Source organism: Bubalus bubalis, chromosome 4 (genome assembly GCF_019923935.1).
Source record: "Bubalus bubalis isolate 160015118507 breed Murrah chromosome 4, NDDB_SH_1, whole genome shotgun sequence".
Taxonomy (NCBI): domain Eukaryota; kingdom Metazoa; phylum Chordata; class Mammalia; order Artiodactyla; family Bovidae; genus Bubalus; species Bubalus bubalis.
In genome coordinates, this window is record NC_059160.1 from 8,037,101 (window position 1) to 8,064,158 (window position 27,058).

General features: G+C 39.7%; 1 protein-coding gene across 6 annotated transcripts in view; it reads left to right on the top strand.

Moving 5' to 3' along the window:
• Window positions 1-27,058, top strand: part of MRTFA (myocardin related transcription factor A) — a 207,750-nt gene that overhangs the window by 18,537 nt on the left and 162,155 nt on the right. For 4 of the 6 annotated variants that reach the window (XM_044940825.2, XM_044940827.2, XM_044940824.2 and 1 more), the window contains exon 2: window positions 18,625-18,687. The exons of the other annotated variants lie outside the window; for them this stretch is intronic. The gene's annotated coding sequence lies outside the window, so the exon portion shown is untranslated. The remainder of the gene's footprint in view (window positions 1-18,624; window positions 18,688-27,058) is intronic. 6 annotated transcript variants of the gene reach the window in all.

Consider the following 27,058-nt stretch of genomic DNA (forward strand, 5'->3'; position numbering starts at 1 on the left):
AGCAGAATTATTACGTTTTTTCAACCAGAACTTTAAAAAGCACTAGTTATCATTCTGTTCTTTTTTTTTTTTTTTTTTTTTATTTATTTATTTTTTTTTAATTTTATTTTATTTTTAAACTTTACATAACTGTATTAGATTTGCCAAATATCAAAATGAATCCGCCACAGGTATACATGTGTTCCCCATCCTGAACTATCATTCTGTTCTGATACTTGGTACCTTCCTTTGATAGTGCTGCTCTGAATTCTCCAAGTAACCTTCCTGCCCTTCCCTAAACTATGTCCTTGGCCATTTTAAAAGTTAGCCTGAGGCTTAACTGTACAGAAAAACTTTCCTTGATCAATACAGCCTCAAACTTGTTTTCACACTCTCCTCTCCCTGTAGTACTCTTATTATTTCTCTTTCTTTTTTTTTGGCCAAGTCACGAGGTGTGCAGGATATTAGATCCCCGACCAGGGATCGAACCCATGCCCCCTGTGCCGAGTCCTACCTCTGGACTTCCAGGGAATTTCTCATTTCTCTGTCTTTTAACTTAACATTTCTTTTTTTTCACCAAGACCTTTTCTTCCTGTTGACATTGTAGTTCACTGAGAGTGGGGAGGGGTAGCTGTACTATTTTCTCTGTGTATCTAAGATCTGTACCAGGTGGGTTTAATAACTAAAAGAATATTGACGGTACATTCTTCTGTGAAGGTAAATAACGAGCAACTCAAAGCCCATAATGGTTAGAAGTATAGTACTTTAGATACTGGACCTAGGTCTTTTCTCCACCTTTTCTTGGCATAAGCCCCTGGAAAGGAAGCCAGGGAGATTAAGAGTTGCCTCTATCTGATAATAGCCCAGAAACTTAAGAGGAGGCAGTTCCCACAGCAGCAATCTGAGTCCAGTAAGAGAGCTTAATGAACTGCCTGTACCTGTACAATTATAAGAGTTTGTCTCTGTGCTGAGGTATCAGAGGAACTGATGAAAAGAAAGTTAATAGGATTATGAGAATGAGGAAAAAAGAAGTGGGGATTGGAATTGCATAGTGTGTAATCTTGATAGTTCCAGTTCTAGTTCAGTCGCTCAGTCGTGTCCAACTCTTTGTGACCCCATGAACCGCAGCACGCCAGGCCTCCCTGTCCATCACCAACTCCCAGAGTCCACTCAAACACATGTCCTTTGAGTCAGTGATGCCATCCAACCATCTCATCCTCTGTCATCCCCTTCTCCTCCTGCCCTCAATCTTTCCCAGCATCAGGGTCTTTTCAAACAAGTCAGCTCTTCGCATCAGGTGGCCAAAGTATTGGAGTTTCAGCTTCAACGTCAGTCCTTCCAATGAATATTCAGGACCGATTTCCTTTAGGATGGACTGGTTGGATCTCCTTGCAGTCCAAGGCACTCTCAAGAGTCTTTTCCAACACCATAGTTCAAAAGCATCAATTCTTCGGCACTCAGCTTTCTTTATAGTCCAACTCTCACATCCATACATGACCACTGGAAAAACCATAGCCTTGATTAGACGGACATTTGTTGACAAAGTAATGTCTCTGCTTTTCAGTATGCTGTCTAGGTTTCATAACTTTCCTTCCAAGGAGTAAGCATCTTTTAATTTCATGGCTTGCAGTCACCATCTACAATGATTTTGGAGCCCAGAAAAATAAAGTCAGCCATTGTTTCCACTGTTTCCCCATCCATTTGCCATGAAGTGATGGGACCAGATGCCATGATCTTTGTTTTCTAAATGTTGAGCTTTAAGCCAACTTTTCCACTCTCCTCATCAAGAGGCTCTTTAGTTCTTCACTTTCTTCCTTAAGGGTGGTGTCACCTGCATATCTGAGGTTATTAATATTTCTCCCAGCAATCTTGATTCCAGCTTGTGCTTCCTCCAGCCCAGCGTTTCTCATGATGTCCTCTGCATATGAGTTAAATAAGCAGGGTGACAATATGCAGCCTTGATGTACTCCTTTTCCTATTTGGAACCAGTCTGTTGTTCCATGTCCAGTTCTGCTTCCTGACCTGCATACAGGTTTCTCAAGAGGCAGGTCAGGTGGTCTGGTATGCCCATCTCTTTTAGAATTTGCCACAGTTTCTTGTGATCCACACAGTCAAAGGCTTTGGCATAGTCAATAAAGCAGAAATAGATGTTTTTCTGGAACCCTCTTGCTTTTTCGATGATCCATCAGATGTTGGCAATTTGATCTCTGGTTCCTCTGCCTTTTCTAAAACCAGCTTGAACATCTGGAAGTTCAGGGTTCACGAATTGCTAAAGCCTGGCTTGGAGAATTTTAAGCATTACTTTACTAGCATGTGAGATGAGTGCAATTGTGCGGTGGTTTGAGCATTCTTTAGCACTGCCTTTCTTTGGGATTAGAGTGAAAACTGACCTTTTCCAGTCCTGTGGCCACTGCTGAGTTTTCCAAATTTGCTGGCATATTGAGTGCAGCACTTTCACAGCATATCTTTCAGGATTTGAAATAGCTCAACTGGAATTCCATCACCTCCACTAGCTTTGTTCGTAGTGATGCTTCCTAAGGCCCACTTGACTTCACATTCCAGGATGTCTGGCTCTAGGTGAGTGATCACACCATCGTGATTATCTGGGCTGTGAAGATCTTTTTTGTACAGTTCTTCTGTGTATTCTTGCCACCTCTTCTTAATATCTTCTGCTTCTGTTAGGTTCCTACCATTTCTGTCGTTTATTGAGCCCATCCTTGCATGAAATGTTCCCTTGATATCTAATTTTCTTGAAGAGATCTCTAGTCTTTCCCATTCTGTTGTTTTCCTCTATTTCTTTACATTGATCGCTGAGCAAGGTTTTCTTACCTCTCCTTGCTATTTTTTGGAACTCTGCATTCAAATGGGTATATCTTTCCTTTTCTCCTTTGCTTTTCACTTCTCTTCTTTTCACAGCTATTTGTAAGGCCTCCTCAGACAGCCATTTTGCTTTTTTGCATTTCTTGGGGATGGTCTTGATTCCTGTCTCCTGTACAATGTCACGAACCTCATTCCATAGTTCATCAGGCACTCTATCAGATCTAGTCCCTTAAATCAATTTTTCACTTCCACTGTATAATCATAAGGGATTTGATTTAGGTCATACCTGAATGGTCTAGTGGTTTTCTCCACTTTCTTCAATTTAAGTCTGAATTTGGCAATAAGGAGTTCACGATCTGAGCCACAGTCAGCTCACGGTCTTATTTTTGCTGACTGTATAGAGCTTCTCCATCTTTGACTGCAAAGAATATAATCAATCTCATTTCAGTGTCGACCATCCAGTGATGTCCATGTGTAGAGTCTTCTCTCGTGTTGTTGGAAGATGGTGTTTGCTATGACTAGTGCGTTCTCTTGGCAAAACTCTATTAGCCTTTGCCCTGCTTCATTCTGTACTCCAAGGCCAAGTTTGCCTGTTACTCCAGGTGTTTCTTGACTTCCTACTTTTGCATTCCAGTCCCCTATAATGAAAAGGACATCTTTTTTGGGTGTTAGTTCTAGAAGGTCTTGTAGGTCTTCATAGAACCGTTCAACTTCAGCTTCTTCAGCATTACTGGTTGGGGCATAGGCTTGGATTACCGTGATATTGAATGGTTTGCCTTGGAAATGAACAGAGATCATTCTGTCGTTTTTGAGATTGCATCCAGGTACTGCATTTCGGACTCTTTTGTTGACTGTGTTGACTACTCCATTTCTTCTAAGGGATTCCTGGCTGCAGTAGTAGATATAATGGTCATCTGCGTTAAATTCCCTCATTCCAGTCCATCTTAGTTCACTGATTCCTAGAATGTCGATGTTCACTTTTGCCATCTCCTGTTTGACCACTTCCAATTTGCCTTGATTCATGGAGTTAACATTCCAAGTTCCTATGCAATATTGCTCTTTCCAGCATCGAACCTTGCTTCTATCACCAGTCCCATCCACAACTGGGTGTTGTTTTTGCTTTGCCTCCATCCCTTCATTCCTTCTCGAGTTATTTCTCCACTATCTCCAGTAGCATATTGGGCACCTACTGACCTGGGGAGGTCATCTTTCAGTGCCCTATCTTTTTGCCTTTTCATACTGTTTCTGGGGTTCTCAAGGCAAGAATACTGAAGTGGTTTGCCATTCCCTTCTCCAGTGGACCACATTCTGTCAGACCTCTCCACCATTTTATTTTATTTTATTTTGTTTTATTTATTTATTTTTTTGAGTTTGTCCCAAATTTTTTTTTTTTAATTTTATTTTATTTTTAAACTTTACATAACTGTATTAGATTAGAAAGATCTGTTATACTTGTTTTCTGCTTATGCCTGTGCTAGAATTAGTATCATACTGAATAAAGAGGACAGTGGTTTCTGCTTTTCAGAATATATTGTTTCAAATCCCTATTATATTTGAAGGACTCAGAATCTTGTTTAGTTACTTCACTATCTAAGATTAAATTTACTTTCTTTGTAGATTCCCACTGACACTTCACAAGCATTGCAGTTTCTCTACATCCTTACCAATGCTTGTTATTTTCTGTTTTGTTTTTTTTTTTTCTTAGTAGATATCCTAATGGTATCTCTGAGATGGTAGTCTTTTTACATATTTAGTGTTTTCATATATGATTGGTGGCATAATGTTGCCTCTGTAGTTATTATCACATTACTGTTCTTTCACAGCACTTATCAGTCATACCTGCAGTGCTTTTTTTGTTTTTTAGTTGTTACCATAAGAGCAGGGACCTTGTCTGCCTGCATCACTAGTATCTCTAGGGCTGAGACAGAACTTGATCACTTATAGTTGCTCAGCGAGTATTTGATGAATGAATGAATGGAAAGTAGAGAGGCATCGTATAGTGGTTGAAACCAAAGACTTTGGCATCAGACAGACTTGGGTTTGAATCCTGGTTTCCTTATTTATAAAATGGTTTGATAGTGCCTTCCTCATAGGATTGTGGTGAGATTAAATGAGATTACATATGTAAAACGCTTGGTGCTGCACCTGGCACGTTGTGATTATCTGAGAAGTGGCGGCTTTTATTAGTAGAGAGAGGTCAGCTGGCCAACGGGGCATCAGTAGGCTTGGGACTTAAAAAAAAAAAACACCTCATTTTGTCACTAATAAGCTGTGTAATATTGAACAAGTTTTCTAACATCTAATTTTTTCCCTCTGTAAGAGCATTAAGTTAGATGACCCCTAAAAAGCCCTTCTGTGATTTCATTTGATCCTTAAATTTATCACGATGTTCATTCCAGCAGTCATTACCATTTCACACTGTCTCAACTTTAATTAGGGTAGGAGGTTGTTAATCTTGGTCTGAATCTCAGAAGCATCTAAATGATAGAATTAATTTCAAAGAATGTTTTATAGAGAAGATCATCCCATTTCAAAAGTTAAACCATTAAAATAGTTGAAGACTCATTTGGCCCTCCATGAGGTGTTTAGCAATGATCTAATTAATACGCCAGGTTGTGTGTGGCCACTCTGGGATCATAGAAATGGAGGAACGCAGATCGTAATGTCGATTGCAGCAGCAGTTTGGTGGTTTTGCTGGGTTGTGTTGCACTCAACTCTTAGACTTGCGTTAAAGATAACTTTTTGTCCATTGTTCTGCTGCTGACTGCTGGAATAAATAAAATCATTTTTAAAAGAAGACTTTTGACTTCTGAAATGTTGCTGGCTGTGTCCCTGTTTTTCTTAGCAAATATGGGCCCAGATATTTAAACTCAGTCTGGTTGGATTTGAGAGGAAGAGAATTTCATTAGTTTTCCCAACTAAGTAAAATGGTATGACTCCATCCAGCATTTTTTTTTTTTTTTTTGGTGCAAATGATTCAGAGCAGATAATGGAAGAAGCTTGTTTTTTATTGAGAATTTTATGCTAGCCACTGTTGGGTGCTTTCGTGTCTGCTGTCTCATTTGGTTTTGTTTGTTGATGGAATAGTGTTGCTCAGTGTCACCAGCCTAAATCACTCATGGACAGTCCTGCAGTGGTTTTATGTGAGCCCCTATAAGCTTTTCTTAGGGAGTCACTGCTGCTAACCCCAAGAAAGGACCAGTATACACTGCCTTCAAGCAGAAGCTCTTTTGGTTTCATTAAAGGCAAATAACTTGGGTAACTTTTGCCATCAAACTCCCTGGTCTCTTCAGAGGTGCTTTCTGGTGGTCTGCAAGTAGGAATCCTAAACGCTTTCCTCGCTGAAGAAATAGTACAGTTGGTGATTAGACCCCCAGATGAAACACACACACGTATGTGTAAACTTCCTCATCTGTTAGTCCATTTGTCATGTGGAAGACTTTCTGTGATTTAGATCTGTGTTTAAACATTTGTTTAGTGTAAGGGCCATGGAAGCCACTTGATAGTTGTGTGACCCTGAGCTAGTACCGCCTTCTCTGGGCCTGTGTCCTCATCCGTTAGAGGGGGATATAATTCTCTCATAGGAGTGACGTCAAGATGAGTGACGTAACATAGGGAAAGCCCCACAGATGTGGTACTGTCCGTTGCTCCTCTTTCCATTCTGTTTTTGAAATGACAGTAAAATCTCTTTGAGCATAACTTGGTTTGTTAATGCCTTTGTCAGAGTTGCTTATTCACATGTCACAGGGATTGACAGTGAAATTTATTTTTCTTTCCTTATCAATTACAAATGCTATTAGAAATTTATTCTTGTTCAGACTTTGGAATGACGAAAGTTTCTTAAAAGCAGAATTAAGTGAGCTTGCTTTAGACATCCTTCTGAGATCTAGCCAACTTGGACAGAATTAGAATTGCGTTCATAGTGGAGTTCTCACCTGGAACATAGTTGGCGGTAAGAAAGGTTGTGCAATCACATGCCTTATCAGATGCTCAGTAAGTTTATTGTTGCCTGAAAAACTGGAGGAAGTTCCCTCCTCCTTTCTTTTCCGTCAAGAAGCTGATTGTGGATTACGAGATGAGTAAATGAAAATGAATCTGACTTTGGCAATTGGAGAATGAGAAAAATGCTAACCCCGGGCATCTAGGCTTGTTTCAGCTTCCCAGGGAGCTCCTCAGAGGTCTCGACCTATGGGTAGTAAGTGCTCAAAACAAAACAAAAACTGTACCGTGGAGCCTGGACTTGGTAGGGTCATTTAAAAGATTTCAGGTTGATAATGGGGATGCAGAGGTGATTTTCACTGGCCAGATCAATTCTGGTGTTTTGGTTTTACTCATCTGAAATTCTTCTGGGTAAACATTATTGTTCTTTTTGAATGCATTCTTTCCAGAGTAGCAGGAATGATCTTAAAAACACAAATTGAATCCTGTCATTTCTCTCTGTGAAACCCTCACCTCCAGCTGTCTCCCATCACACTTAGAGTGGAATGCACGTTTCTACTGTGACCCGCATCCCACACACGCCTTGTCTGCACTCACCTCACAGCATGGGCCGTTTCCCTCAGTCAGCCACGCAGTCATCCCTTGGTCTCTCTTCAGTGGTCCAGCTTTCCTTATCACCGTATTTAAAAAGTAGGCGCTTTCTGCCGCAGATTTCCTTCTTTGTTCTCTTCTATAACCTGGTAACGATTTGTACTTAGTTTTCTTCTTGATGGCTTGCTTACTTGCTTGTTTTTGTCTTTCTGTGCTCTGAAATTATGAACTCTATGAGGGCAGAGACCATGATTTTTGTCTAGCACGTGTTGGCTTGTGGTAGGCTTTAAATAAATATTCATTGAATGGCAGTGTGATAATTTCTGCTTTACAGGGAAACAGGTACTTTAGTTTATAGATGAGTGGACATCTTCCTACTGACCTTAATCTACAAGATGATAAAGGTCACCATGCGGCCTTTTTTAGGTGCATTGTTTCCCTGGTTGCATTTTGTTTAAATTAATTTAGATGGTTCTTGGTAACTTTTTCCTGGCCAGAGTTGGATTAGCTCTTCTTCTTGTTTGGTCTGTGGCACTGTGTGCTCACCCCTTTCATAAAACAGGTCACCACTGGATTTTATCATTGTGTCCTCAGAACTCAGCTTAGTGCCTGGCACCTGCTAGCTGTGCTTGGTAAGTATTTGTTCAGTGAAAACTAAGTGTTAGAATTGAGATATATATATTAAGAACAGTTTTTACTCTGGTAGATTATAGGGCTCACTGTTTCCAAGAATCACTTTGTTCTTTGTTACTCAGGTTCTCCAGATCATGACATAAGTTAAAAAAAAATCAAATCTTTTTAATGGACTACATTTCAAACACACGTGTAAGTAAAGAGACTAATAAAATCAACCGCCACCGTGGATCTACCACCCAGCTTCAACAGTTATCAACACGTGACCAATCTTGTTTAACCTTACTCCCCTCTTCCGCCTCAGTATTTAAAAACAAATCCCAGAATTATATCATTTCATCTGTAAATACTTCAGAAGGGTATAATCAATTTAAGAACCAGCTAACTTTTGGAAAAACCTGACAGAAAAATTCCATTTGCCTCCTTGAATCTAATTGTAGATGCCAGCTGGTGAATTTCCATGTGCTAAACCACTCCCAAGGCCTGACTCATTATTGAAAGCGTATACTGCATTGTAATTGCTGAGATAGCGGCAGTTTGCTGAGATATGTTATCCTGATGAAGTATGTTTCTGTTGGATGTAGAGAGATTACAAATAAGTGAAAACAAGTGAAATAAGTGAAAATAAGTCAGAGATAAGTTTTTTCCTTTAGTTGTTGTTCAGCGTTCAGTTGCTGCCCTATGAACTGCAGTATGCCAGACTCCCTTGTCCTTCACTATCTCCTGGAGTTTACTCAAACTCATGTCCGTTGAGTCGGTGAGACTGTCTAACCATCCATCCCTTTGCTTCCCTCTTCTCCTTTTGCCTTCTATTTTCCCCAGCATTGGGGTCTTTTCCAGTGAGTCAGCTTTTCACATCAGGTGGCCAAAGTAATGGAGCTTCTTAGCATCCAGCTTTAGCATCAGTGTTTCCAATGAATATTCAGGGTTGATTTCCTTTAAGATTGACTGGTTTGATCTTGCAGTCCAAGGGACTCTCATGAGTATTTTCCAGCTCCAGAGTTAGAAAGCATCAATACTTTGGTGCTCAGCTTTCCTTATGGTCCAACTCTCGTGTCCATACATGACTACTGGAAAAACCATGGTGATGGTGGTTTAGTTGGTTAAGTCATGTCCAGCTCTATAGAAACCCCATGGACTGTAGCCTGCTAGGCTCCTCTGTCCATGGAATTCTCCAGGCAAGAATACTGGAGTGGGTTGCCATTTCCTTCTCCAGGGGATCTTCCCGACCCAGGAATTGAACCCTGCTCTCCTGCCTTGCAGGCAGATTCTTTACCGACTGAGCTGCGAGGGAAGCCCATAGCTTTGACTATACGGACCTTTGTTGGCAAAGTGATGTTTCTGTTTTTTCCTTTGGAGAGGTATAAAGACAGATACTTTTGACACGGTGCTTTACAGGCCTTTGAGATTCTGTCTGGAAGATGAAGATGAAATATGGTGTGTGGATTAACAATTTCCCACAGTACTTTGTGGCTGGATTCCTGAGAGTCACAGTTAGCCATAAAATGGAAAATAAGAGTGCTGGCAGACTTAGACCTGGAAAGACTCCTAAGCCTTGGTAGGCGGAAGGGTTAGAACCTGGGCCAGCAGAAAAGACACACAGCTTGGAAGTGGTTATGGTTAGTTTTATTCTAGAAGTTAAAGTTGTAGATCTCTTAGATCTCTGTAAATAGCCTAGGTGAAATAAAATTTCCTTTAGGACAGGAAAATAAGACACTGTTTTCTTTCAGCAAATATTTTAAAGGATTAAGTACTATTTTTAAAAAATTTGGAGATTGGCATTGAGTGAATGGTTGGACTGGAACAGTGTTCTCTTGTGATTCTAATGTTTTGTGGAAAAGAAATGGAAGGGGGGATGTAAATGATCGTAACAGCCTTTAACTAGTTTGGTGTTTAGGTGCTGTTTTAGTTGCTGAGTGAAGTCTAACTTTCTGCGACCCCATGCACTGTAGCCCACCAGGCTTCTCTGTCCATGAGATTTCCCAGGCCACAATACTGGAGTGGGTTGCCATTTCCTTCTCCAAGGGATTTTCCTGACCCTGAGATCTAACCCAAGGTCTCCTGCAGGTGGATTCATCACCACCGAGCCCCCTGGGAAGCCCAAGTGCTTGCTGTAACAAACCACATGAGAGAACAAGACCCTGATTCTAAGAGGCTTCAAGGCCTGTCCCTGCAAGGGTCACAGCCTTGCTTTCTCCTTGCCCGGAAGCACCAGATGAGTCTTCTTTTTATAGCATTGGTAGGAGATGGTGAGTGTGGTGATCCCGGGATGATTCTTGACAATTTATTTTGAATGTTTTGGCAATTTGTTTTGCTTTTTTATTCCTGCCTTTGAACTCCCATAACCATTAGTTAATGCCTGTAATAAAAAGTACGTAGCACACAATGCCTTGAATAGGGATTTTGTCATAATCATCTGTGTATCCTTAGCATCTAGCACATGGTCACTTGGAAAATATTTGTTGACACATGATGGTCTGTTTCCAGCCCTGAGATGAAGTGATTTTTCAATTTCTCCTGTGGCCTTGACTCAGAATGTGGGTCATGCTAGCCCTGTGTCGGCCCCTCTCTCCGTTGTTCAGTCTGGGTGCGTTTGTTCCCAGGCTCCGGTCTGTTCTCTTCTTTGGGGACCTTCTAGGGAAATCTTGTGTTTGGAACAAGGGGAGCCTGTGAGACTGGAGGTGATCGATCATGTTAGGGCTCTTCCAGCTGCCATCTGGATGAAGAACTCAGTGTTGAATGAAGAATTCAGATGCCAGGAGCTCCTTCTGTTTGTCGTTCTACCTCATTTACTGTGATTTGACCCCATACCTGTAACTGTGGTGTGGAATAGATTTCAGTCTTGATTTGCCCCCACCACTTCTGAGTCCCTTTATCCTCATCTACCTTTTCTTTTTCTTCCCTAAAGCACTCGTTACATTTTAAGATCTATGCAGTTTACTTATTATATTTATTATTATTTTTTATGTCTCTGTCAGAATATAAGCTCTGAGAGAGCAAGGATCTGTGTCTTTCGCAATCACTGATGTGTCTTTGCAGCTACAGTGCCTGCATGTAGTAGGCCTTCACTAAATGGTTGTTGAATAAATAAATGAACTGTGAGCTATTGAACTGTTTCTTTTGCTTAAATCCATGTTTTTGAAGTACCTAGAGCCTATACCAACAAAGCGGTTTATATATTTGAATATATCAGCAGTAACATCTCCTCATGGTCATTCTGGAAGGTAGGTGGTATTATCTTTTTTTTTTTTTTTTTTTAGCATCTCTGAGCCTCAGAGAAGCTGAGCAATTTATTCCAAGATCATATGACTAATGAAGGTTGGAACTGACATACAAATCCGGATCTGACTCCAAAGCCTACGTTCTCTGCTGCCATATTATATCTTCTTAAACCATTCATTCAATAAATATTTATCTAGTGCCTACCAGGTTCTAGGCACCTTAGGCAGTCAAATAGCAGTTTATTGTGGGATACTAACCAAAGTCTTTTAAATTCTGTCATCTTCGTTGTATTCTTTATGAGCGATGAGAGGTTTAATGTGTTTATTTCATTTATCTGCAAGCTCTTCTTAAATGCAGGTAAAAATAGGCATGAAAATGCCTCTGATAAAACTTTGGTTATCCAGAGATCAATTTGCTGTCATTTTCAAGCATCCAGAAGAGTTCTGAACCCAAAATTAAGAAAAAGAAAAGCAAGTGCCTTAGATAGTCAAGAAAGAAAGAACTTTTGAGCATGTTGACAATTCCTGCGAAGACTTGCATGCCAAAAGTGCTGTGAGTAGTCACTTCTTCCAGAAATTGAGGGAGCTTGTTGATTAAACTGGCAATGTCTAGTTATAAATAGGTCAGCATTTCTTGAGAAGAAAGCCAAAAAACCTAGGTGAAAGGATATTAAGACATGCAGAGAAGGCAGAGTGGAGAATGGTGGTAGTCAGCGTAGGCGAGGTTTGAAGTGACTGGGACGCAGAATGAGTGGTGGACTCTTGAGAACCTCGATAAAGAGCCAGATCAGACACTTCTTTGTGGGTCAGAGTGGACCAGTGCCATAGGAACACCTTCAAATGCAAAGTGTTTTGAAGCCATAGATATAAGAATCCTCTCCTTTGAATGCAAATGAAAACCACAGTGAGTTACCACTTCACATCCTTTAGGATGACTATTACCAAAAAACTGTGAGGAGGAAAAACTGGAACCTAGGTATCCCAGTTGTAACACGGTGTAGCCACTGCGGAAAACAGTTTTGTGTTTCTTCAAAAAGTTAAGCACAGAACTGCCATAGGTACAGCAATTCTACTTCTAAGCAAATACCCAAAAGAATTGAAAGAAGGGACTTAACACTTGTACACCAGTGTTCACAGCAGCATTATTCATAGTAGTTACAAGATAGAAACAACCCAGATGTCCCTCCGCTGGTGAATGGATAAATAAAATGTGCTATGTACACACAATGGAACATTGTTCTGCCTTCAGAAAGAAGGAAATTCTGAAACAACGTACAACATGGGAAGCTTGAAGATAACTACACTGCGTGAAAGAAGCCAGGCACAAAAGGACAAATATTGTATGATTTCTCTCACACGAAGTACCTGGAATAGGTAAATTCATAAAGACAGAAAGTAAACTAGTGTTAGTGGGGGCTCAAGGGAGGGGAAATGGGGAATTACTGTGTAATGAGTACAGAGTTACTGTTTGGGATGATGAAACAGTTTTGGAGGTGAATAGTGGTGATGGTCCCACAACATTGTAAATCGAATGCCCCTGAATTTTACAGTTAAACGTGGTTAAAATGGTAAATTTTATGTCTTGTTTGTTTTACCGTGGGCTTCCCAGGCGGCTCAGTGGTAAAGAATCCACCTGCCAGTGCAGGAGACGTGGGTTTGATCCCTGGTTTGGGAAGATCCCGTGAAGGAGGAAATGGCAACCCACTCTAGTATTCTTGCCTGGGAAATCTTACGGACAGAGGAGCCTGGCGGGTTACAGTCCATGGGGGTCACAGTCGGACACAACTTAGTGACTAAACAACAGCAACAGTATTTTACCATGCATATGTACAAGAAACCTCTCCTCTCGTGTGTGCACTTGAGTGGAAGTGTGTGTGGGGAGGGTACAAACGTGCGGTGCCACAGTGAGGCCCGGTCTCCACATTCAGTGATGGTGGAGATGTGCTGTCTCTGGTGGGGTGATAACCATTAAGTCGTTCTACTGCAGCTGTATTTGTAAGCACAGGAGAGTGATCCAGTTGTTAAGTGAGTGTTAACTGACAAGAACCTTGATATCCTTTCTTGAAAGAAGTACTGGGGGACTGGGTGGGAAAGAGACCTACTTTTCACGATGCATTCATTGTACTGCGAGGTTTTTCAAAACCATAGTTGTATATTACCTATTTTGAAAAATTAAAATAATTTATTATGGAGAAAAAGCAAGGAATAGTAATATTAATTTTATTCTGTTTAAGAAAATAGGAACGTATGCATTTATTAAAACTTGCTGCAGATGTGTTAGAGTCAGGTTTGAGATCTAAAAAATGATTAGAACTCAGAGACAAATGGACTCCTCCTCTGCAAATCCACTTGTAATAGGGCTTTGTTGCGATTCACGCTCCACCCATCATCTCTGCCAGTACCACCTTACAGTGTTAGGAGAATCACATAAGACAGTAGATGTCCAGACACCTGGAAAACTATAAAGTGAGTTTTGCTTTGCAGTTTCAAAAAGTGATCACTGTATCTGCCCATCTGGAGCTACGACTTCAGTCTTCATACACAGTGAGGTGGGCGATGCTTCCATGACTTGTTATGGAGTGCTGGCAGGGGAAGGTGAAACTGGGAACTTTAATAGAGTTGGAAACTCTCCATCTGCATGGAGGGTTTGAGATTTTAGTTTTTTATTTGTAAGTTATGTCTGTGTTCTAGTGCCTTAGCAAGGGATTCCTGGGTAGCACAGTGTAAAGAATCCACCTGCCAATGCAGGAGACTCAAGAGATGTGGGTTTTATCTCTGGCTTGGAAAGATCCCCTGGAGTAGGAAATGGCAGCCCACAGCAGTATCCTTGCCTGGAGAATCCCATGGATAGAGGAGCCTGGTGGGCTACAGTCCGGGGGCCGCAGAGTCGGACAGGACTGAGTGGTGGAGCATGTACACACGGGCATGTGCTAGGTGACTGCTGCGGCCGTGCTGATCATCGGACTGCGTAGGCCTCACCCAGCCCTTCCTCCATCGCATGTGTGTATATATAGTGCATATGGTTTTGCTTCTTTTTTCCTCTTGTCATCTTAATTAAATGTTATCTTAACTGTTTTTAAAATTTTCTGTCCAAGTTAAATTGGTAATAGGAAAGGAAGGGCTTTTGCTGCTTGTAAAAGGCTGCAGAGTATATGGCTGCTCATGTTTCCAGTCTCTTGTAGAGGAGGTTATAGGCTTGTCTGGGAACAGTGGTCTTTCTTGACTCTCACTTTGAGGCTCTCTAGTATTAATAGTTTCAGCCAGTACCAGCACTTTGAGGGGGCTTGCATGGACTGACATTTCTCACTTCCTTTCTTGTTCCAGGAGGCCCAATCCACTTAATGCTCTTATCTTTGGAAGTGGAAGAAAGAACAGATAGAGGAATCAGGCAAAAATCAGGTTTAGATTTTTCTTCTAGGTGTTCAGTTTGAGGAGCTACGTAACCATACCTTGTAGATGAGCTTGTGTAAAAACTGTCGTTCATTTATTAAATTTAAAATTGTTTTTCTCCTCCTTCTTTGATATCAGACAAACATTTATACTGATTTTTCTTCCTTTTTTCGTTTTCCTTCCATTTTATTTTTGTTACTTTTCTTCTGTTTTTTGCATCTCTTTCCCCCCAAATTAAAGTGAGACAATAGCATTCTTTGAAAAGAAATGTTTGTTTGAAAGATGACCCTGGATTCTGTGAAATTACTTTTTTTTTTGGCAGGAAGTTTATGTTTTAAAAGATAAGGATAATGTCATCTTAGATTGTAAAAATTATTCCCATACCCTTTGGAATGTGAGAAAAACTTTTTAAAGCTAAACTCCTAGCAAAGATTCTATGTAAGCAGGTGTTGAGCCAAAAGCATTGAAAATAACTGCTGTAATTTTTCTGTTGCTCAAGTTTTTAAGGGACAGCATTTTCACATCTTTAGGGTGCAAATTTAGTTTTTAAATTCTTTTCAGTTAGTGAATTAGTGTAGGTATTTAAACTTTTTTTCATTGTAATTTCCAAAACATGTTCTGTCTTGATAAAACAGTGTGTTAGGTAGTTTGGAGTAGAATAAATTAATTGGATTAGTAATCAGATTCTGGTCCCCGTCTCCCTGTTATCAGGTCATTGAACCCTTTCTGCTCTGGTTCCCCAACTGAGATGGAAGGGATCGGATGTGTGAGCTTGTGAGGTTTATTTATAAAAATTCAGTCATTTCAGTTTTATTGGCATTTTTCTAAAGCTGATAAAAGAGTAAAAAAGTTCTGCTTATAATACTGTTCATATAAAGCACTTAATTTGTTTCAATATAAAGTAAGTTAGACTGGATTCTGAAGGGGTTTAGTCAGTGGATGACTAAAACAACTTTTTTATGAGATGGTCTCATGTAGAAATCAGTTTCAAAATACTTTCTCTGACAACTTGGAACTTAGAAACCAGGATCTCATTTTAAGTGAGATTAATCATTGTAGGCAATCTGTCATTAGCACATATCTTATTTCTATTATGATATTTTAAAATAGTAACTCAGAACTATTTGGTTGACTTGTTCTGCTATGGCTTTCACCGAAAGACTATTGCTATAGTCATTCTCCCTGACTGAGTTCCTTTTCCTGAGAATAAAGGATTGAGCTCATACCTTTGCACAACTATCGAGAGAGTATTTTAAGCTTGGCATGTTCAAACCTGGCTGACTCAATTAGTATGTGGACAAACCAGCACATTAGAACATTTTTTAAGTTCCAAGCCACAAATTGTGCTTTCAATGAACACAGACCTCTATAAAGTGAATACTTAAGCCTTGAATAGCACAGACATTCAAAATGCCCCTTGCCGTGGGTGATTCATTGCCAGTGAGGCTCCTGCTTGGCCGGCACTTTTCTTCCTCTGCTGGAAGCAGTGTCAGGAGCAGAGTCAAGAGAGGGTCTGGTCCTTTGGCACTCTGCTACCCTCTGCTTTGGGCAGAGAAAAAGGCTGCTGTCTTACTTCTTAAACTCTTACCATATGGAAAGTTTCTATAAATAAACCTTGAATTTATGATTGGTCTTCTAAATTTGTAACCTCTACCATCTGTGACTAAAGCCAGTATAAATACCTATTTAAACATACATACGTCTTCCCAGGTGGCTCAGCAGTAAAGAATCCTCCTGCTGAGCAAGAGACATGAGTTCCATCCCTGGATCGGGAAGATTTCCTGGAGAAGGAAATGGCAGCTCGCTCCAGTATTCCTGCCTGGAAAATCCCATGGACAGAGTAGTCTGGCAGACTGCAGTCCATGGGGTCACAAAGAGTTGGACCTGACTTAGAAACTAAACAACTGCATTCAAGTTGGATCATTTCAGTGAGAAAGATCACCATCCACAATATCTAAATAGTCAATTCACTTAATTTTACCTTTGTCCATTGCATGGATGAGGACCTTATTTTTTTATCAAGCAAAAACTAGTCAGCTGGTTGTGTTTGGTGAATCCACTTTGACTTTTTTGTGCATGAATTGTTGGTATAATTATGTAGCATACATATTCATGAAGATGTTAAAGTACATTAAATTTCTGACAAACTGAATTGTTTAAATGTACTAAATAACTGACTTTTTAGTCTTTTTAATATTTTAATTTTTTAGCTGCTCCATGGGGCATGTGGAATCTTAGTTCCCCTGACCAGGAATTGAACCTATGCCCCCTGCAGTGGAAGTGCAGAGTCTTAACCACTGGACCACCACCGAAGTCCTGATTTTTTAGAGGAATCCTATCGTTATTCATTTTGTAAATTTGAGTCTGTCGGACCTTCAGTCAACAAGTGCATAATTGGCACCTATTACGTGCCAGACACTAGGTCTTGGGGGATATAGGGTCATATAAAAGATGTTACCTGTTCAAGTAAGAGATGAGCGAAAAAGAAACCTGAGGACAGGAGAATGTTTTATTGTCCTGGTGGAGAAATGGACAAATGCCGTTCCATGCAGGTATGGCAGAGAGGCCAGTAGATTAACTCTGGAGAATTGGAAAAGGTTATAGAAAAATGTTTCAGTGGAATCTTGAATAACAGTATTTATAACAGAGGTTATATTTTATTGAGTACCTACTCTGTATTAGGATTAGTTAATGTTACCTACCAGGGAAAAAGTCTGGGGTTGGGGAGTGGGGGAACTTTCAAGGCAATAGGAGAAACAACAGAGCTATCAAAGATTGTGTATTCTAGAAGGAAGAATTTGGACATGATTAATGAGGAGGGGGAGAGAGGCCAGTGGACAAGGGCAAAGGCTGGTGAGACTGGATGGGATCAGATGATGAAGGACCCGGATCGACTGTCTCTGCCTCATGGTTTTGTTCTCGTTTCCATGCCTGTAGGGCGTTTCTCCTGTCTGCCTTTTTTTTTTTTTTTAAATGTCCAACTTTAGAGCACTTCTTCTGTGAAGCTTTCCTTTGCTTTTCCCAAAGGTTACTGATTTTTTTTTTTAACTGAATGATTGCACAGAGAGAGTGTACATTATAATAGGACATTCCATTTCTTGGACTGTTTCTTGGATTTAGTATGATCTCCCCAACTAGTTTCTCAACTCCTGTAGGACAGAGACTGAATCCTGTTTAACACCTAGTGTAGTGCTCAGCTCACCATGGGGACTTAATAAATATAAAATGAATGGATGAATTTGGAACATTTTATAAACATCAACCATTGAGACAGCCCAGCAACAGTGGTTGAGATTGCCTACATTTTAAAAATTTTTTGAGATTGCCTGCATTTTTAAGAGGCATTTCTTAACACTAATAAGAACAATTTTCCCATTCTTTTGTTTTCCTCTATTTCTTTGCATTGATTGCTGAGGAAGGCTTTCTTATCTCCTCTTGCTATTCTTTAGAACTCTGCATTCAGATGCTTATATCTTTCCTTTTCTCCTTTGCTTTTGGCTTCTCGTCTCAAAGAGTCGGACACGACTGAGCGACGGAACTGAACTGAAAGAGCAATTTTCAGAGGTACAGGTTAGTTGTCATTTGTATGTAAAATGAATTGATCAATATCTCATAGGGTTGTGAGAATTAAATTAATTAGTACATTTAAGCACTTAGAATAGTGCCTAGCATATAGTTAGTGTTCAATCAGTATTACCTGTATCTAACTCCACGTTCAGTTCAGTTCAGTCGCTCAGTCGTGTCCGACTCTTTGCGACCCAATGAATCGCAGCACGCCAGGCCTCCCTGTCCATCACCAACTCCCGGAGTTCACTGAGACTCACGTCCATCGACTCGATGATGCCATCCAGCCGTCTCATCCTCTGTCGTCCCCTTCTCCTCCTGCCCCCAATATCTGGGCCTTTTTGCCAGTGACACTCAGCTGCTGTTGTGGGTGTGGAGAGAATAGGAAGCAGATAAAAAGCTGGTCACCTCTGAAACCAAGCACCTTGTAGGAACTGGAAGAACTGCTTATATGGCATGAACTTTTATTTTTCTGTTTGTGTTTTAGTGATCGAAGGGGTATGATTGGCATGGAATTGAATTTCATCTGTCTGTGGGAGTTGTAAACAAGGTAGGTCCCAGGTTTATTTACACTTTCCTGCCTTCTTCTCTAAGGTGTTTGTTAGTGTTTTCAGTTCTACTGAACTTGGATTGATTGAATTTGGTTATTTTTTAGGGAAATACTCATCGTGGCCCCGTAATGGCCCTGTGATAGTTTGTCTAGTGTTGTGGACTACGTCTAGGGTCTTGTCAGAGGGTATTGAATGCCAGTAAGCAGCACAACCAAGTTAAAATTCTGGTAGTCGTAGAACTGAACCATGAAATCACACACAAACGCACACCCACACACACCCCACTGGCCCACTCCCCATGACCCACTCCTGAGGAGTCACAAGGTCTTGTATTGGAGCCATTGTAGAAACTAGCTCGAGGTAGTGGGAGATGACAGGCCAGCTAATTGTTCTGGTCACTAAAACTCAGTAGCCTGTCTGGTGACTAGATGCAATCAAAGGGCGTATCGTGACAGTGGCCAGGCCATGCTGACAACTCTAACTCCAGCCAGTTTTTGCTGACAGCTATACATTTTGTCACTGAGGACAGAATCGTCTGTCCGTCTGCAACCACTAGAGTTTGATTTGACACACACAGCATGCTTGTGTTCCTATCTTAAGCTCCGGAGCCTGAACAAAAGTACACCAGTTGTGACTTTGACTTATTTATCTGTCTTGTATCAGATGCCCACAAAGAATTATAGACGGCAGCTTTGTGCAGCTCTGCAAGCCTATTTCTGGCAGAACATTTCCTGTCAAAGCAGAGATGAGTGCCGTTGCACGTAGTTTTAGTTTTCCATATTCTTAGGTGTGTGGAGACCCCTTTCCTCGGGGCAGGAAACTTGGATCATTTGGAGGGTGAAATTGGTCACCAAAAAACCAATGGCAGTACTCCCCGTGATCTTCCAACCAGGAACCCTGGGAGCTTGACCGTGGGGTTCTGTGGGCTGATGACAGTAATCTGGGCTCTTGCTGCACCTGCACTTAGAATAGGTTCTCGAGACCGGCTTCCAGTCCCAAAGAACGGGACAGCTGGTACCTTGCTGCGGGGAAAAACAGGCGAGCCACTTCCTGTAGCAGAAGGGAGGGAGGCAGAGAGAGTAAAATTTAACTTTTGCAAAACAGCCTTCATCATCATCTGGTGGCCTGAATTTTCAGAGTCTGATCCAGGTGTGCAGTCAGGAAACTATCTTTTTTTATTCGCCTGCTTTTTATGGGGGTATAATGAACAGGAACTATTTTATGGAAATACTCTAAGAATTAATGGAAAGGAAAGAAACATTTATTGACTGCCTACTGAAGGTTAGGCATGGTACTGTAAACTTTAAAGTTCATCAGTATTACAATTTTTCAAGTCTAGATGGATTAACACCATGAATATCACTGTCTTGAACTGTTTTGACTCTTATTATACACAGAGGAGATAGAATTATACATTAATAGGTTATTTCATTTGTATCTGCTGGAACATTCTTTTATGGAGGAAGAGAGAAAATACCTACATGCCATGGCTTTTTGTTTTTATTTTCTGGGCTTGCTACTGATTTAGCCAAAGTCAGAGAGGAGACACACAGGTCTGAAATTAGAGACACCTGCACTGTTTTGGAAGCTGAGACTTGACCCAGGATTTGCTGGAGTTGGTGCCAGGGGAGGTCAGAGTAGGTTAATATTTTCATACCTCAAAGCAAATGTGAATTATGGTTGTTTGTAGGTGCATTTTTGCTTGATCTTTGTAGTTACAAATAGGGTAAATATTTTAAAATACAGTATTGCTGTTTTGGGAAACTTCCGCAAAAGTCCCTGAACCAATGCAAATTAATATTCTCCAAAAATACCAAAAAATACCCCATGTAGATGTTTTGACTGACTGAGGGAATTGACTGATTGTCATCAGACATGTAAAGAAATTACCATAGGTTCTTTTAAAACAATTTGATTTCCTGCTTTCAAATTTTTAAAAATTCTTCTCAGAGGGGCTACCATCTCTGTATCTCAGCACATGCAGTAATGTGAGATTAGAATAAATTGTTATTCTCTTCTGGGGAAAGGAAAGTGAGGAGGATAGGAAAGTAAGCTGAAGTGTTCCTTCTCCTTAATGCCACGTTTAAGATTTCCAAATCTATTGTCTTTATACTCTTAAGATAGGAAGATTTTGTGGTCTTTGCCAGGTCTATAGTTACCCAGAGATGCAATACTATTCTTCATTGGGCTGAAGTGAAAACATTAGTATTTCTTAATCTATGAAAAATTTCCTTTTTATTTTCCTGTCAAATGAATTACTGTACTTTTCCTCTTGGCTACTTCCTTTCTTTAGTCAGAGAAACTCTAATAGTGTAATTTTCCCTCCATACTTCAGCAAACAGATACCACTTAAAAAAAAACACAACAGCCTTATTGAGGCCTAATTTATATACTGCAAAATTTGTCTTTTTGAAGTGTACAGTTCAATGATTTTTAGCAGATTTGTAGAGTTGTGTAATCATTGCATGACAGTGGTACTTTTCCAGCACCCCAAAAAGATCTCTTGTAAACACCACTTTTTAACTTCCTTTAAAGTCATCCATAAATTTTGTTAAGTTCTGCACCAAATTTAATCTTCCTATAAAGTTTCCTAGCATTCTTTCGCATGTGTTCTTTCCCCCTTTTATTTTTATATTAGTTTCTTATTGTACATCAAATTTAACCATCTTTTTGTCATTTTAAGTGCATTCTCTCACCACTTTTAAAATTGGAGAAATTTCCCCATACAGAGGCCTGTGCGTTTCCTTCTCGGACAGGGAATGAAGGAGTAGCGTCTGTACTTGCTGCTGTCACTTCATATCTCTGCTCACTCTTTAACCAGCTGCAGTTGTTCACCGCGCATTGTGCCAGCCCTGAGGGTGTTGTGTGTGTTAGTGGGGAGGGCTGCTGAAGTCCAGCCTGAGCCCTGCTTATCAATCTACGTGCCCACCCAAAGAATACGTCTTTTTTGAATTTGCATTTAGGTACCCTGTGGTCTCACTGAAGTCACCAGTCACTATTTTTTCCATATTGCCAAATCAGTGAATCCTTTATTTTTTTAATTAAAAAATATTTGGGAAAAAAAAAAAAATATTTGGCTGCGATGGGTCTTCGTTGCGGCAGGCAGGATCTTTAATTGCAGTGTACAAACTCTTAGTTATGGCTTGTGGGATCTAGTTTCCTGACCAGGGATCAAACCCTTGCCTTGGAAGTGCAGAGTCTCAGCCACTGGGCCACCAGGGAAGTCCCAACTCAGTGAATATTTCTTTCTTTATATTAATTGGTTCATCAGGTATTTGTTGAGCCCCTTCTGTGTGCGCCAGGGACTGTGTTGGGGAAGGACCCCTCTGAGGCATTTGACACTTTTATACACACACACACGCACATAAATCTTTTATATATATATCTTCTTTGACTTTGTATCTCCAGTGCCTAATAATAACAAAAAAAAGCAGCTAGCTATTCTCTACTGGGTTGTTTAGTATATGCCAGGCAGCATTCTAGCATTTTACATGTATTGTGTCATTTAATCTTCACAGCAGCTCTTTAAAGTAAGTACTGTTATTATCTTCCCTTTAAAAATGAGGATATCAAAGCACTAAGACATTTAGTAATTGGCCGAAAGTTACTCCAATAGCACGTAGTGGAGTTGCGATTTCGTAAAGCTAGGATTCAAACCTGGGCACTGATTCCAGAGTCTTATTTTTATTGTGTATTGCGGCCATGGAGTCTGACACACACATATATTTAATAAATACTGGTGAATGAGTGAACACTCACCTTTTGTGCACACTGGGCTTTTACTTTAGAGATGCGGTGTTGAAGTTCTGTCAGCAGCACGCTTGTGCTTGAGGTTATACGAAAAGGAAGACAGGGGTTTAAGTTGCAGTGGCCTGAATTCCTATCTTACTCTCTGACTTCTGCTTCTTGATTTATTGCTCCTTCCTTTTTCCATGAAGAATGGTTCTGTTATTCTATCTTAATCCTTTAGGTAATGTTCACATTAAGTAAACAGTATTGACGTATTATCACCATCTAACTTATAGTCCACATTGTGTATTTCCCCAGTTGTTCTAATACTGTTCTTTATAGGTTACTTTAAACATTTTGAAATCTAGAATTCAGTCAAGAAATATATTGCATTTAGGTGTCATATTTGTTGTTTAGTCACTGTCGTGTCTGACTCTTTGTGACCCCATGGACTGCAGCACACTCCTCTGTCCTCCACTGTTTCCCAGTTTGCTTAGATTCATGTCCATTGTGTCGGTTATGCTATCTAACCATGTCATCGTCTGCCACCCTCTTCTCTTTCTCCATTGCCTTCAATCTTTCCCAGCATCAGGGGCTTTTCCAAAGAGTTGGCGTCATATATCGTACTCCATACTAGTCCCTTAGCTCTCTTTTAGGAAGGGGGAGGTGTCTTCCATGACGACAGCATTTTGGGAACCCAGTTATTTTGCATAATATCCCTTATTTGAATTTATCTGTTCCTTCTTGAATAACTTCAGGGTAGATATTGTAGGCAGGATGTTTTGTCCTTCTCAGTGCTTAACATCAGGAGGCCCACGATGTTAGTTTCATTATCAGTGATGTTATATCTCACTCTTGGTTAAGTTTTCGTGTGCCAGATTTATCCATTATAAATTTGCCTTTTCCCCTTTGCAATGTATAATCTATTAGGGTAATAATAGTAATTTGCTTTTATATATCTTGAAGTAATGAAGTATCACGTGGTTGTTAAAATAGAAATGCCTCTTGGGCCTTCCCTGGTTGTCCAGTGGCTAAGACTCTGAGCTCCCAATGCAGGCATCCCTGGTTCGATCCCTGGTCAGGGAACTAGATCCCACATGCTGCAACTGAAAGATCCCATGAGCTGCAACTGGGACTTGGTCTAGCCAAATAAGTAAAGATTTTTTTTTTTGGAACAAAATGCCTCTAAGCCACACCAAACAGGCTAACAATGTTTAAAAACAGTATTATGTGCAAGGCAGCATGTGCAAAATGGAGTTCAGAGTTCATTTAATTTGAGCTTCTTTGTAATGTGAACTTTTAAGTGCAGAGTTTAAATATGATTGCTTAAGAGCCTTGGGATGAAAATCTAATTTTTCTTGGGTCATAGGCATTTTTGTTGATAACCTTTTCATAGTTAACTTTAGTGTATTCAACATTTTTCATAGTTTTCAGATAAATTCTTCCCTGCTCTTAAAAATCCTTTCCTCCAGTGTTATTAGTGCCTTGAAATGATACAGCTCTCAGTGAGGGCCCTGGAGTTGATCTGGATCTGAATCCTATCTCAGCCACTTAATCACTAGATGGTCTTGAACAAGTTATTTAACCTTCCTGTACCTCAGTTTCCCCTCCTATAAGCTTTCTGCAGGTGTTAAATGAGCATTTGGCATGGTTTCTGGACACAGGTGTTTAGGAAGTGTTATATATTCTTCTCAATCTGATAAGACTTGTCACATATTACTCAGTGACTTTTCTCTTAAGTCCGTGCACCACACACACACACACACACACACACACACACACACACACACACACACACACAAATGTACCTGTAGACTTGGTCCAAGCAAATAATCTTAGGCGTTTTTTTTGTAATTCTGTCTCATCCTTCTGTATTGAATAGAAACTTTTAAGTTAAAATACTTATAGAATCCATGTTAACCTTCTTCCCTCCCCTCCCTTAAATGTCTACATTTGCTGTATCCCACTTTGAAAATAACAGCCAGGAACTGCCTAGCACTAGAAGAAAAGTGGTAGATATTCTTTCTACTTCAGACCACATGATCTTAATACTTCCATGGAAATGTTTAAATTCAAGGCACTGATAGCTGCCCAGCGTTTCTGCCCTGAGTTGGAGGCCGCAGTTCATTGTGTGGTCGTCACACTTAACTAAGGAGAATCCTTGGTATTTTTTGGTGGTTCTCCGTTGGAAAGGCATCATGTCTGCAGAGGGCATGTGGAAGGGTATGGGCGCGCGTTTGGTTGTCACAGTGCCTGTTGGGGGGAGCAGGAGATGCGGCACTGGGATTTGGTCAGGGTTCAGGATAACAGTCCAAAACAGGGAATTCCCATCCACAGCGGCAGTAGTGGTGCTGTTGAGAAAGGGAGCTAATTGAACCTAGAAGACTGTCGACTTGGCAGATAATGTTTTACTTTTACCCTCAGTTATTTACAAACGGTTATTGCTTAAGGCAGGAAGTTTTCTGAAAAGAACTTTTCAGAGCTGTAGTATATCATCTCTGAATTCTTCAACGAGAAGTAGGCGTATTATTTGGGAGAGTAAGGTATTTTCCTGAAAAATCTGAAAGCATTGCCATTGTGAATGTGCATTGGTGGTGTTTAATCCCTAAAGTTAGGAGCAGTTGAATGGTTAGAATGGTTTAGTGGCTAAAGAAAATTAGCATTATGTTCCTTTAGTAATCTGTGTATCTCCATGGTTAGTAGAAACAACATAATTTGTGCCTAACATTCCAGTAATGCTTGAATATTGCTTGTGCTATTCTTTTTTAAAAAAAGACCAAATGATGTATTTTTTTGGCAGATGAATATGTTTATAGTAGGTATCTACTTGAACTTGTTGTAGCTTGTTTCACTTGAGCCTAATGTAGAACTTTGACAAAGATTTTAGGGAAGATAAGTATTCTCAATTTCCTAAGGAATGTTACACAAAATTTTTTTGGACTGTGACTCATAGTTGGAGACATATTTTATATTAGAATCCAGTTATACAATTAGTATACGGATATCTGAAACCAAAGTTTCATGGAATAATACTCTTACTACATGTGGTACAGTCTGATAGTATCTATCTTATTTAGTTTAAAATGCTGACCTTGGTCTATTAAGTTGATTTTGTGACCTTCGTATTACAAATTGCAATATGAAAAATACTGCTGTAGGATATAAAGTCATGAGATTGTAACCCGAGGTAGAGGGATGGTATGGGGAGGGAGGAGGGAGGAGGGTTCAGGATGGGGAACACATGTATACCTGTGGCGGATTCATTTTGATATTTGGCAAAACTAATACAATTATGTAAAGTTTAAAAATAAAATAAAATTAAAAAAAAATATATATGTATATTTTCACATAGTTGAGATTATATTAAGATTATATTAATATGCTCCTTAGTAAAATTCAGAAATTATAACAATCTATTTTTAATATAAAAAATATAAAGCTTGCAGGATATTTTATCATACGCATACATTTAATTAATCAATTTTTTATTGTTGGCCATTTAGACGGTTACTAAATTCACACTGATAAAAAAATACCATAAAATCTGGGACTTTCCTGGTGGTGCAGTGGTCTTGCCTTGCAATGCAGGGGACTTGGTATTGGATCCCTGGTTGGGGAACTAAGATTCCGCACGTCGAGAGGCCACTGAGACTGCATACCACAACTAGAGAGAAGCCTGTATGCCCCAATGAAAGATCCTACGTGTGGAAACTAAGACCTAACACAGCCAAAAATAATAAATAAAATTTTTTTAAAATACCATGAAATCTAACATCTGTTAAGTAAAAAAGGGTGTATATTTGCTGAGTTTGAAATATATTAGAATAAAATTATTTTTAAAAGAAAAAAAAATAAAATATTTCCCAATTATGTCTATGTCTTAAAATGTTTTTTTTAATTATTATGTAAGAACACTTAAAATGAGATATATCCTGTAACAGATTTTTAAAGTGTACAGGACAGTGGTATCTATACGCACAGCGTTGTATGCAGATCTTTAGAACTTATTCATCTTGCACACAGAACTAAATTTTGATGGGTACCTTTCGCTTTAAGGTTCTCCCTAGCCTCTAGTAAGCACCTTTCTGTTCTATGAGGTTGACAGTCTTCATACCACATATGAGTGGGATCATGTGTTCTTTGTGCTTCTGTGGCTGGCTTATTACACTTAGTAAAGTGTCTTCAGGGTTCATCTGTGTTGCTGCGTATTACAGGGAGTTTCTTTCTTTTTTAAGCTTGAATCATATCCCATTGTATGTATATATCACCTTTTAATTGATATTAAAAACTGGCTATTTGTTGTTTTTTGTGGTTCAGTATGAATTTTAGAATTGTTTTTTCTCTTTCTATAAAAAATGCCATTGAGACTTTAATAGGGATTGCATTGAATATGTGATCTCTTTGGGTAGTATTGACATTTAAACAATATTAAGTCTTCCAATCCATGAACATGAGATGTCTTTCCATTTGTTTGTGTCTTTAATTTCTGTTGTCAATGTTTTATAGTCTTTCACGTCCTCAGTTTTGTTTCTTAGTGTTTTATTCTTTCTGATGCTGTTGTAAATGGGATTCTTAATTTCCTTTTTAGGTATTTTGTTTATTAATGTACATTAATTTTGTACCCTGCAGCTTTACTATATT